We start from the raw sequence: 14,554 nt of genomic DNA on the forward strand, positions 1-14,554 counted from the left end.
TGCTCATCAAGAAAAAGCATCTTAATTTAAGAATTTGTAGATATTGTTACTGAAAACAAGACAAAAAAAAAACGAAGAATTTCTTTTCTTGAAAATAATTTTTCAATTATTACATTACTGTGCCATAAAGTGATGTATCGGCATGTTTTACCTTTAATTTGTAATCATTCCCAATGATTCATTTTTTATCCTTATTTTCAGTTAATAATAAGAGTAAAAATGTTTCTTTATCTGCAAAATGTACCATTATGTAATAATACATTTACAGTATATTCATGTAGGATGAATTCAAGTAAATTGGGACATATTTCACAACGAGATGACTGTCAAAAGCATCCAATTAACTTGAATTCACCCTTAGATACAGTATTTGCATTACGGTAATGTGAGCTCAGCATGAGAAATCACAATAAATGTTTGTGTTCCTTCATTTCCCTAATGCAAAATACAATTTATTATCATGTTAATTAATATTGTGGTGAAGTACAGACCTGGTGGACATGTTCTTCTTGATCGGCTTTGTGAGATGAACCAGATCCTGCTGGACGCTGAGGAGTTGACTCACCACGATTCAAGAGTTACCTGCCATCACCTTTAGTCCTGACCAGAGGACCGTAATGAGATTATTACCTCATGAGAGAGAGAGAGAGAGAGAGAGAGAGAGAGAGAGAGAGAGAGAGAGAGAGAGAGAGAGAGAGAGAGAGAGGGAGGGCTGAATGAGGCTTGTGTGAGGTGCGTTTTACTTTCATTCGGCCAGTCAGCCGCGGTACTTTTGCCGTCATTTGTGGACTGACGTCTTGAATTCGACAAGCTAAATTCGTTGTTTTTTTAATCGTCCGATCGGGACACACGCGACAAAGACGGATGCGGGATTCTTCGCGTGAGTCTGTATGGAGAGACACTGCGTGGATTTTAAACCGACATGCTGGGTTAACGTTTGAGTGACCGTCCGGTAAATTCCTGACAGGAGGGAAATGAATCGTTTCAGCGGCGCGCGGGATTGAGCGCGTAACTGTTGCTGCAAACGTGAGGGAAAATGAAGGGATAACTCAACTAATTCGCGTGAGTAAGCAGTTTTATGAATAAAAATAACCTATCGTGATTCAGAAAAGTGTCATTAGTTGATCTCCGCGATTCTCTTGATCCTTTTGAAATGGATGTTGTTGATGGGATTAACGTTAGATGACAGAGGTCTTGAAGTAAATCTTGATTCACTCGCGGCAAACTAGAGCTGAATTTAGGATTACAATGAGATCACACAAACATTTTATTTCTTTACCTCATAGATCTGCATCTTTAGTCCTCTCAGTCCACCTGAGGGGGAAACGTCGATTCATTTCTTGTATGAAGTTTTTTGATTCGTTCAAGTCATGCCTGGTTAAATGAAGTCAATGCGATATTCATTTCGGAATCATTTACAGTGGGTTGATGATGGATTCTGGATTAAACTTTTCTCTTTCATTCATTTCCATTAACCACGTAATTTAACTCATCCATCAGTTAGAAACATGAAGTCTGAATTAATTGTCCAATTTATCAAGCCCATTTACAAGAGTGCATTATCATTCTGCATTTCTGATCAATCATACTTTCTTGTGCAGTGATGCAATCATTTATTTATGATGCACGAGGCCTTTTGATGTGCCATGAGTATTGATATTTTCCACACTGCTGACTACTTATTAAATTCATATGTTTCTCAGAATTTACGAGTTAAGGTTGAATAATGAGCTGGTGACGTGCCACTGGCGTAATGAACAGTTCAGTGAGACAGGAGCCCGTTTGACATCTGCGTTCAGCTGACATCATGTGCGCGCATGTGTATCCGAGTGTGTACGAGTTTGTGCGCGTGTCTGTGTACAGGTTTTAGGTATGTTTGTGAGGTCCAGTGTCCGCACTACAGCCAACTTTTGAGGACTCGTCCTCACAGAAAGACTCATAGAGTAAATCGCCATATTAGGTTTTACTTTAATGGTGCCAAAGAATGCACTGAAATAATATGTTGAATTGTTCTCTGATATCTACATACTGGTATGTGGCTTTATTAAAGGGATAGTTCACCCAAAAATGAAAATTGTGTGATCATTTACTTACTCTCATATTGTTACAAACTGCATACATTTCTTTGTTTTGAAGAACACAAAGGAAGATATTTTGAGAAATGTGACCGATCATTTGTAACCAAACCGTTTGTGGACCCCATTCACTTCTATAGTAGGAAAAAAAGAATACAATAGTTTGTAACAACATGAGGGTGAGTAAATGATGACAGAATTTTCATTTTTGGGTAAACTATCCCTTTAGGTGGAAAAATAATACAGAGACGGTATTACATACTTTACAACCCTAGGATTTGCCCTTATAAATCAGGGCTCCAGACTGCCCCCAAATGGGGGCATTTTGCCACCAAAATTGGAGAGTGTGCCACTGAATTTTACATCCAGTTGCACATGTGCGACCAGTAAATTTGACCTTTTTTGTGATGTGACACTGAATTTGAAAACAGCACATTGTACTTTCTGTATCTATCATTAAAGTATTTATTAGTAATACAGTGGAAATTAGTAGAAATTTAAATATTTGGATAGCATGTTGATTAACAGTTTGTGCCCCTAAATTTTCTGGTTGCGCCCCTAAAATTTTCAGTTGGGGGCAACTGTGCTCCTAGTGAAAAAAGTTAGTCTGGAGCCCTGTAAATGGTCTATTATTACCTTATTTGAAATGGTCATGAATAATGATGAGGAGCTCTGCTCTGATTGGCTTTTGTCGGAACAGATCTTTAGAAAAGCTGTGTGTGTAACAGACCTTATGTTTGAGTCAGATGAAGATACAGATTTTGAGGAATAATCAATTATTTTGAGATTGTTAATGAACGTTTCTGAGTGGTTATTTGTGTTTTTTCAGTATGGACCTGCAAAACTTAACTGTAATGTCAACAGTAGAACTTCAGCCTAAACGCTAGCATATAGCATTAATTAGCATATACGTTCTACTGCACCTTTAAATCTAAACTGGTGAGGTCAATAGAATGACCACACCGACATAGTGAAACAAACGTGTGTGTGTGTGTGTGAGAGAGAGAGAGAGAGAGAGAGAGAGAGAGAGACAGACAGACAGACAGACAGACAGGGTGATGTCATAAATAAATGTTCATGTTTCAGTGTGAAGTTTCAGTAAACAAAGGCTTCATTAGTTTGGGGATGATACAGCTGAATGCATATCATTATCAACATAACTTACAATACACTCACCTAAAGGATTATTAGGAACACCTGCTCAATTTCTCATTAGTGCAATGGTGTAATGGTGTGGGGGATGTTTTTGGCACATAGGCCCCTTAGGGCCAATTGGACATTGTTTAAATGCCACAGCCTACCTGAGCATTGTTTCTGACCATGTCCATCTCTTTATGACCACCATGTACCCATCCTCTGATGTCTACTACCAGCAGGATATGCACCATGTCACAAAGCTCGAATCATTTCAAATTGGTTTCTTGAACATGACAATGAGTTCACTGTACTAAAATAGCCCCCACAGTCACCAGATCTCAACCCAATAGAGCATCTTTGGGATGTGGTGGAACGGGAGGCTTAGTGCCCTGGATGTGCATCCCACAAATCTCCATCAACTGCAAGATGCTATCCTATCAATATGGGCCAACATTTCTCAGCACCTTGTTGAATCAATGCCACGTAGAATTAAGGCAGTTCTGAAGGCGAAAGGAGGTCAAACACAGTATTAGTATGGTGTTCCTAATAATCCTTTAGATGAGAGTATAAAATGGTGAGGGGGGGTTTGGATTGTGCCAGGCCATGGGCCCCCAGTTTTGTTACAATTTATAAAATACATTATTTTATCATGTAGTTAAACCTTTGTTTTAAGTTATAAATCTTCTTGCGGAGGGAGCACAAAGGGATTCACCGTTCATAAGGGGGGCCGCATGCCGAAAAGTTTGGAAACCACTGATAAAGAGCTTTGCCATCAGTCCGTAGTTGAAGTCACTGTGAACATTTTTGTCATAATAGTGACGAAACTCTGTGACATTGATATTCCCCTCTGGCTTGCTATATCTTTTATTTCTCATTTACAGAGCATTGGAACAAATAATGTACAATTTTATCCTGTTAGTAGTGATTTTGAAACTCTTTTTTGCATTGTTGAAGCCTGTGACCTTAAAAATACAAAGGCAAGCAATGAGGTTATTCACTATTGAGGTTACACTGAGATTATATATCACTGAGGTTATTTGTCAAGATTGTGAAGTTATACTAGTAAAGTTAAACATCATGGGCTGTATGCAGTGATGTTGTTATAGCCTACCCCGGGTGTAGGCAAGTTCGGTCCTACAGAGCCGCAGTCCTGCAGAGTTTAGTTCCAACCCTAATCAAACACACCTGAACAAGCTAATCAATGTCTTTAGGATTTAGACATCAGGTTAGATTATCAGTGCTTGGGCTAAAATATGCAGGACTGCGGCTCTCTAGGACCGAACTTGCCTACCCACCCAGTCTCACAAGGTTACGTGATGTAATCACGTACATTTTTTATTGTTTTTTGTGATCGTATAACGAATTCCTGTTTTCGTGTGATTATCACGTATTGGTTACTCAACTTCAAACCATTGTCGCTTCGGTTTAGAGTTAGATTTGGTGCTTGCATTAGAGTGCACTTTATGTATTGGTTTAGTGCTGTGTTCAAAATATCGATACGACGATACATCGTCATGGACGACTGACGATGCGCGCATCGATACAGCACCTTCCGTATCGATTCGGATGCACTTTTAAAAGTAACGTGATGAATTGCTGTTGATCCGTGATTCATATGGAAAGAACGTGCGGAGTACGTAGAGTTAAAGGTAGCGGGGTATACTTTCATTTTGCGTGTCTGTCTCGCTGGCGCATGTGTCTGCATAGTGAGCCGCGTACTCGCGCTCTCGCGCATTAAAGTCAATGAGTTCAGTATGAAAGCGCGGATATCTTAGCCTGTACTACTGCAAAGGGCTTTATTAGCCATGCTCTTATAAAACAGTACTAACGCATTTGAGAAGTAACACGACAAAGATTTGCATGTGAAAAGTGTATGTCTAGAGAAGAGATACAGAGCAACTTCAAACTATAACTGTCACATTAATAGTCTGATTTCTATTAAATAGTATTAAGTCTGACTGCATGTTTATAGATATATTCATTGATGTAGAATAATGAGAGACAAGAGTAAGGCACCATCTTTGTAAAACTGCTTTTAAAAAAAACATAAGTTAAGTACTAACTCTGGGATTTTAAGTATTTCTAATAGCTAATAAATGAATGGCAAAAACACAACTGTTACCACACTGCTTATTCAATGTACAATAAACAAATAATAACAAAAATAATAGTAATAATGTTACTAAATTCTGAACAAAAATATAATTCAAAATAGCCTTGTATCGTGATGCGCATCGTATCGGGGCCCTTGTATCGGGATACGTATCGTATCGGGGAATTGTTGGCGATACACAGCCCTATATTGGTTTATTCTATTTTTTCTGATACATTTTTTTATATGTCGCCTGGTGTTAGGGTTAGAGTTGGGTTTGGGTAGGAATGTCATTTTATGTAAACTAACCCTAAACCGAAGCAACAATGGTAAGAATATAGGACAAAACAGTTGAGTAACCAATACGTGATAGTCACACGAAAACAGAAATTCGTTATACGATCACAAAAAAACTCAGAAATTCGTGATAATATCACAATGTGCAATTAATCGTTTTTCAATTTAAATGTTTGATTTAAACAATTACAAAAACAAGACAATCGAGGTAAACAATTATTGTGCAATTAAAATATAAACTGCCTTCTGCTGGACCGATGTGTTTGTAAGGCACTTCTAAAGGCACCACTGCTTTAAAACGTGTAACCTATTGCAACACCTACGTAAGAAAAAGGTTAAACTTTGTTTTTTCAAAGTCACACAGTAATCTTTTTAAATAATTGTGATTATGATTTTGCCCATAATCGAGGTTATACCAACGCAATCTTATGGCAATTCGTAAACATTTTACAATGTGGATAATTCGCATGAATTCGTATGATCTTATTTGTGTCATACAAATAAGATCATATAGGTAATGTATACATAGGTGTTATCTTAATGCTTACTTCTTAACAGAGAAAAACTTCTTAATTGTTTAAAGTTTAAAAGGAACTCTTGTTTTATATTAACATCTTTCATGAAAGTTTCTAGGGTTGTAAAACTGTCTCTGGACAGTTTAATAGCGGGTAGTGGTCACAGCACGGTGGAAGTAGTATGAGCATCATGCTGCTATAAGCACTTCTGACCAGTCAAGTGTTACAAATGGGAGCCGTACTATGACATAGTTTAAGGATCCCTGAAGCAATTACAGTCAGGTCTTGACCTTTATCCAGCTTGTGTTGAACTTGACCTCTGACCTTAACGCATATACATACATCTTTAGAACTCACCATGACTTGTTAAGGAGATAAGAAGGGGCTGCAGCCGCTGATGATGATGTGTGTGCATGCATGGAATAGTGAGAAATGTATTATATGCCACTGGGTTGTTTGAACGTTTGCCGTATCAGGCTGCGTGGTATCTGGGCTTAGACATGACTGTGTTCACATGCACTGTGGACACCTTAGGGAACACATTTCAGCATTAGCCGTGGGTAGCGATGCCTGAAATGATTTCCATTCTCACAGCCCAGCAGTCGAAGATGGAAGGAGAGAAAAGCTGTAAGGTAGAGAGTAGCAAAGAGAGAGAACAACTCAGGTAAACAGCTGGAGAGAGATCAAGATGGAAAGATACATGGGTAGTAAAGCAGCATCTTGAGACTGATGCAAAGCCTTAGAAGTGAAAGAAAAACAGGAAGTTTCCACAATGTAGAGTAAATTATTTTTATTATTATTATTATTTGCGAATTTACAGTTTATTACCAGACACAGGTATTTTAACAATATTTTAAAGGGGTTCTTAAAGTGTTCATCTGAAAAATGGATTTTGTATGATAGTTTACGAAAGATTAAAGGAGGTTGACCACAATACAAATGCTGTGAGAGAGCAAAATGTTATTAGTAGCTGGACGAGAATATTTGACTCTTCAAATAATCGTTTGCCGGGTTGACATTCGATTTTCAATTTTGAGATTCGAATATTCTTTTAAGATTTAAACTATAATGAGAATAATATGTTTTTTCATTAGCGTTATTGCAGAGCCTATGCCAAGCAGGAAGTGCACTTTATGCTTCTGCTCTATAGGGGGCGCTGAGAGACAGCCAACAGCAAATACCACAAGAATAGAGGCTATGCATGTGACGTCACCTTCGGTGAAAGTCTCTGCGGTTACGCCCACTGAGTGGCAAAAGACAGAGCGGCAGAATTTGTGTACAGTGTAAAATCAGCAAAAACAGTGAAATGCGTCAAAATGGGGAAATGCTGTTGTGCGATATACTTTACTAACAGATTTAACAAGAATTCTTAGATATCGTTTTACAGACGGCCAAAAAACACTGAAAGGAAAAGTAAATGGATCGTCCATGCCAACGTCCACTGACCACGTATATGTGGACAAGATGCTAGGGTCACTATCAAGTCCAACAAAATGTAATTTTTTCTGATAATTGTCAGTTATACTGAGATTTTTGCGGCCGCTGCTAGAACAGCCAGCAATTTACTAAATGTTTTGCCACTCAACAGGGCGAGCTCCGGCGTGCTCATATGGAAAAGTGACGTCAATGCATACCATCTATAGGGGGCGGTGAAAGACTGGTTTGCCAACAGCAAACACCACGAGAATAAGATCACGCTCAGCATACTCAGCAAAAATGCTAATAATGTTGTAAATAACGTTAAATTTCTCGCAAAATCCGATTGAATATTCTGAGTTTATAACTACTGAAGCTTTGAACTTCAAAAAAAGGTATGCAGACCAGCTCTAGAATTATTAGGCAACAACAAAGTTAGTCCTCGGTTTTCTCATCACATTTTGTTTCTGATGATTTGGCCCATTATTTTTCCTTAATGCTTAGGTGACAGGAACAGTGAGATGTTAAATAGGAAATGTATTTTTTAATTGTAATTCTTTTTTATGTAAATGCAAAAATGAACTTAAAATCATCGCATAGTTTTTGAGTTGCAACTTCAGTTCTCTTTGAACATTCTTTGTTTCAATGCAGGCTATTGCCTGTTCGCATTTACATATTTTCTGTTGTTGGTTCAGATTTATAACCGCAACATCGTCTGAAAAAATCACTACACACACCTTAAAAAGAAGTGATTTTGGCACAGCCTCTGTTTGGGTAGCCATGTGCTTATTTACAGACAAACTGTGTTCATGTTTACAGTATATCCGAACAGTCAATAACAGTGACAGGTTTTGGAAACACTGTTTTGTACTCTTTCCTTCAAGAATCGGCCACTGGACAGTGAATGGATTGTGCGGTGAAAGAGTAGATGCAGAGAAAGAGAAGATCCCTGCTGGGAAAGCTAGACTAGTACTGGCGACATTTTCACACTGAATGAAATCTAAGGTTTATCCAAAAAAGACACTACCTGTAGCTTTGTCATTATGTGCCTCTTTTGAACAAAAGTCACTAAATCTAGCGAAAGAGTTTCTAACACTTGTGGCACAAATTAGAAATGAATGGGAAACACTGCATCACTTAGAAGCTGTGGCTTCTCGCTTTAGTTAAAGCGTTTGTGTATGTGAAATCTCACACCAGCAGTGCAAGCATAGTTAAGCGTAGGGCCCTATAAAATCCGTTTTATTTTTTCCCAAATTCCGTTTTATTTTTTCCCAAATTCCGTTTTCTCCGTTTTAATTTTTGCAAATTCTGTTTTATCCATTTTAATTTTTGACAATTATATTTTTTACCCTTTATTTTTATTTTAGTCATAAAAAGAGTGTGCCTTTAATGTTAATGATTAAAATGTAAATATTTTTGGGTGAAAAACTGGATAACAGGATTACTTAATGACTATAAAAGATGCATTTACACACGCACATACACACGCACGCGCACACACACACACACAACTCAATTCAATGCATTGTTTAGTGTTGTTGCTTGAGGCTACAACAAGGTGTCAACGCAGTGGTGCCTTCAGAAGTGCCTTAAACACATCAATCCAGCGGAACGCAATCCATATTTTATACACAATCGCTTGAAATGCATATAACTTTACAAACATACACAGGATAGTGATCTGACTTAGGACAGCATGAGCACGCAGCTCTTTGCACGTGCGAGCGAAAGAGAGACAGAGAGCAGCGCCATGATGCAGATGATTATATTTTAAATGCGAGGGATAGTTAGTTTGCCTCAGCTCGCTTGAAATGCATAAAACTGAACAAATACATGAGGATTTGTGTTCGCACTTCAGACGCGGATGCGTGAGCGCGTGCACGTGAGAGAGGTACTGTGAGACAGACGTGGATGAGAGAGTGCATGTATCTTTGCGCTCACCGTGAACAGAGTGTTGACAAAACTTCCAAAATAACAGTTCTCCGGTCACAAAAAAGTAATGTGAGACCTGCTCGGAACTAAGTGCTTAGCGTCGAATTTCTTAATTTTTTCGCTGACGAAAGCAGAGTCGTGGAGAGCCGCTTCGCCATGGTTTCAGTGTTTTGGAGGGGTCTGAAACGACGGGAGGGGGCGTGTCGCCCAGATCTACTTCCCCCGGTCTGCATTTCCCCCAGACATACGTTAGTCTCCCACACAAAAACATAATTTTATTCAAAATATGTAAAATTCCGCAAAATTCCGCGTTAATACTACATTCCGTGTTAATTAGCCAATTCCGCAATTCCGTCCGCGATTCCATGATCGCGGAAATTATAGGGCCCTATAAGCGGCCCTAGTGATTTGAGTGATTGGAGGTGTTACAAACACACACGAAGGAAGAGAATGATAAAACGTGCAGAAATTATTTTAATGGAAAAAGCGCAATTCACATGTGCGTACTGAACATGGGGCAACTTTCGGGTTTCTCTATCCAACATGGAAGTGACTTGCAATTCATCAACTGGCCCCTAGAGACAAAAGTGAGACAATCTCATAGACCGCTAATGTTAAAATGTCCAACTTTACAGCCTGGTACAAAGCATGTTTTTGGTCTATATAGCTAATTTTGCCCTTTATGACAAATTATTTTTGTAACTTATCCATTTGAATTATATTAAGCCTTAAAGTTCTGCATAATTAAGGCCGTGGCCTAACCCTGTCACCACCATCGTGCTTGGCAGGCGTGGTTTCTGCAATCAGGCACCTCAGTTCCATCCATGCTCCTCCTCTTTGCCCATTTTGGGTTGTCTGGGAGTGACACGCTGCCAAGATGGCGACGCCGGCTGTGCCCACTTTGGGCTTCACGGACGTCACGGACACTACGTCTATGTTTGATGCAATCTATGGTACTGAACCGTGAAGGTCATACTGAACGGTTGAATATTATATTGAGAATTGTGGGTCAAAGTTACAGTGCACACTACTATGTTTATGTTGAACTGAATTCCAAACACACAACAAACTAAATGTTTTAACCAAGTAAGCTAAAACTATATGCAGCCTCTGTGCTTAAAATATCACATGAACTGTTGGCTACAAAGACGGCCAGTAAACAAAAATGTGCTTAAACCGACCCAGAGAGTAATTTGCCACCTGTGAGCGTCCAAAGTAAACGCAATTCATTCTGTTAGTGGATGAATCACAGGGGTTGCCAAAAGGGGCTCAAACCAGTTTTTGAGAACCCCTGTTATGCAGTGTAGATGTTAGATTTTCATGGTTGTCTCTGTGCCAGCTGAATATATGAATATAACCTAAATGATCTTTCTGCCAAGTATATGGGCTCTGATGTGTGAAGAAAAGAGCTAGGCCAAACCAGATGTCTCCAGCATGTACCTTTAACTCAGTCAGACCCCAAAAGTCTACTGATTCATCTCTAATCAGCTTCCGTCCACTGGGACTCCCCGGGAAGACAGCAGCAGGGGAGGCCAGCGGAGGCCGAGGTTTAGAGCTCAAACAGAAAAAGAACATTCAAGGAGGTCGGGAATCTGCGCTCTGGAGCGTCATGGAGTGCTAATGTATTTGGAGCTAGTTTACAGGCCCAGACAGGGGTTAAGAGAGATGTTTAGGAGAGAACAACAGGGTTTGGAGGAACACAATAAGTGTGTAATGATGTAGACTCTGGATCTGCTGTAGAAAAGGGTTCATTTAGGGGAGAGACATGAGGTCTGACAGGGTTGTGAGTGAGTGGGAGATATACTCAGGGTTTTGGCAGGTGGGATAAACTTAGGAGATTGAATGGGAACAGTATGCTGGATATTAGCAGTAGTGATGCACTGAAATTAAAATTCTGAGCTGAAACCAATATGGCAGGGGTCGGCAACAGGCGGCCCGCGGGCCAAAGGTGGCCCGCCAGCAATATTTTCTGGCCCGCTGGATTAATTTGAAGTCCGTATTTTTTATTTTATTTTTATCAGACTTTTTTATTTTACAATAACAGTTGACAAAAATGGCCCCGTGTATAATTCCTTCATTCGTTTCTTTCAAATCAAAACCAAAAAGATAAAGAAAAACTAGTTGTTTTTCTATTATTTATTTCCTGATCGAAAATCATACGACTCGTTTTCCGAATGTGCGCTCAGATCAAAAATAAAAAAATGAATGAAAACGGGTTCGGACAAATTTTAATTGAACACCTTAGCAGACATATACCAATGAAATACAGTTAAACAGATCAGGTACTAACAGATTACATTTTAATAAGGGTTTTAATAAGGGTTTGAATAGCAACTATGCTTTCCTGTAAGGCTCATTCGCTTGCAGTCCGACTTTTGAACTTTTTTCATTATTATTTATTCGCGTATAACACACTGATAAATAATATGTAGCCTATTACCTGAAAAAAAAATATTTGCACTAAATGCTGCACAAAACTCTTCCTCTAGCCCAGAGGTCCCTAACCACCGGGTCGTGGACAAGTTGCCACCGGCTCGCAAGAATGTCCTGAAAAAAATGCGTATAATAGCTTAATCTTAAGGGGCCGTTCTTTCTCTTTTTTTTCTCTACCATCACATCCGCAATCATTACTGTCATTAGAGTTTGAGCATACTTCTAAAACACAAGCGATCAAGTAATTGCAGAGGTATGACTTAGGGATGGGCACGGATATTCGAATATTCGATCGGCAATAATAATTCGAATTAAAAAAATGCTATTCGAATGTTTGTTTGTTTTTAATGTGCCACCAAAGGGTTACAACTTATTTAATGTTTTTTCACTTCATCTATACTCTTTTACAGACTTAAATGTAAGATATACATGAACATTAATTCGTATATATTTCTGATTGTTTGGCAATGCAGATTGCAGACGAATTTAAGTTTTTTTTCTTTTATCTCCGGGTTTGGCCGCGCCGCGCCATATTTGGCAACTGGCTCAGTGAGGGCTCACGTGTTATTAAACGTGCTTCTCCACCGCCCGCATCAACAAATCATGAGATAGATATATGTTGACTGAGCAGTCGGTTATGTAGATGCGTTTTTTCGTTTGCTCCGGGCTCTTATTTGGAGTCTGTTTAAGGGTTTAAATGATGATAGCCTACTTTGTCAAGTCCTCAAACTTTAAACTTCGCAAGTCCTCAAACTTCGCTTAGATTTGGGGTTAATGTATAATATTTGGTATAATATAATGTATGTAAGATCCAACAGTAATGAATTCATACTAACGACCGACTGGAAACTAAGGGTTTGACTGACTCAGACTTCGCTCCGCATGGGGTTTTAACGCCTTTTTTTCTGTAGGATATTTTTTAAGAAGAATTTAAAATATATATATACAATTTACAATGTTTTCAACTTAAAAATACATACATACATACATACATATACATACAGAATATAAGTTTAGCTTGTTATGGATATTTCCTAATTATAAGCCTTCTGTGAAATTATGACAAAATGAAAAATACAAAAGACGCATGTCTTAATTAACATAATTTAAATAAACGAATATTCGTTTTTTATGAGCTTAAATATTCGAATAGTAAATTACTGGAAAATGCCCATCTCTAGTATGACTTCATGAATCCTTTGCAAATTTACCTCGTAAATCATGCAATGCTCCTCCTTCTTATCTCCTCCTTCACTACTCATTTTTTTCTTCTGATCTGTTACTTGAACTTGGGGCTCGAGCCCGACCTAAGGTTCGACCTGCCTTCGAGAACACCAACTCAAGTTCATTTACCGTTTATTATTAAGACTAAATGGGAAGGTAAATTCGTTAAAAAATGAAAGTAATCGCCAAAATACGGTTTTACAAGTCTATTAAAATAAAGCCATTATACATTTTCCTAGCGCATAGTTCTTTGATATTTGCCTCCGTTTAAAACGTTATAAATTTGGCAAAGGAGGATTTTCAGCAATTTGTTTGAACAGCAACTCCGCAACCAACCATGGTTTCGGTTTATGTTGGTTAGAAATTTGAGTGAGAGGCTTTTTCCTATAATTTATTATTTATATTTCATTATTTTTTCTGTGACATTTTTTCTCTGCTGACAACACAATGTTAAAATAATATTTATATTGGCACGAACACAATTTTTGTATAGCATTTATAATTGTTATACAGTAGACTACTTCATCTCTCTCTTTTCGTTAGAAATATTTGAATGTGAGATTCTGGAAACGAGATCTAACGTTAAGTTTTGCGGACCCGTCAGGTCGGGAAATAAAGCGAGTGAACACAGAGTGTATTTAAAGGGGTTTACTGAATAGAACCTTGTCGGAGCTTGACAAAAAAAAAACAGTCCAGCGGAGACCTCCTTAAACCTAAGTTGTGTATGTGTGTGTCCCGGATAAATATTAATAAAAAAGGAATACAGTTCGGACTGTAAGGGTCTTTCATGAGAGCATAAATGCCTGTAATATGTTACAACTATAGTACTTGATCTGTTTAAAATTATTTCATTGATATATTATGCCTATAAAGGTGTTAAATAAAAAAATTGTTTAATCCAGTAATTAATTTTTTGATCTGAGCACACAATCAGAAAACCCGTGGTGGTTAATTTTTTCAGTTTTGTTTTTAATTTGAAAAAAATTATTGAACAAATGATACACAGACCCATAACCATGTTTTAAGTAATTTTTAATGCCGTCTTTCGTCTTTTAAATAGGAAATAAAGACAATGTTTCTTGACAAAAGATCAGATAGCTTATACTAGTCTAATTTAAAATAAGACACGTAAGTGTGCCAACAGCAGTTGGCCCGCCATCTACTGGCTAAAAAAAATATTGGCCCGCGGCCAAAGTTACTTGCCGACCCCTGCAATATGGAATGTTCTGGATGCACTTGGCTGAAAACCAAAAATGACTTAAAATATATATTTAAAACATGTTTTTGTGTAATTGAATTGGTATAATACTTTTTAGTTATGAATCTTAGTTGGACTAAAAACCAATACAAACAATAAAATAAAAGTAAAATAACCTTTTTAAAAGTAACACACCAAAATTGGATGAAAACAAAACAAACTTAATTTTCCTCAT

At 38.0% G+C, this 14,554-nt stretch overlaps 1 protein-coding gene across 2 annotated transcripts in view; it reads left to right on the forward strand.

Moving 5' to 3' along the window:
• Window positions 1-685: 685 nt before the first annotated feature.
• Window positions 686-14,554, forward strand: part of pcdh15a (protocadherin-related 15a) — a 351,466-nt gene continuing 337,597 nt past the window's right edge. The window contains exon 1 of one of the 2 annotated variants that reach the window (XM_073873588.1): window positions 686-1,062. The gene's annotated coding sequence lies outside the window, so the exon portion shown is untranslated. The remainder of the gene's footprint in view (window positions 1,063-14,554) is intronic. The other variant, XM_073873587.1, reaches the window with a different exon arrangement.

Source organism: Misgurnus anguillicaudatus, chromosome 11 (genome assembly GCF_027580225.2).
Source record: "Misgurnus anguillicaudatus chromosome 11, ASM2758022v2, whole genome shotgun sequence".
NCBI classification, from domain to species: Eukaryota; Metazoa; Chordata; class Actinopteri; order Cypriniformes; family Cobitidae; genus Misgurnus; species Misgurnus anguillicaudatus.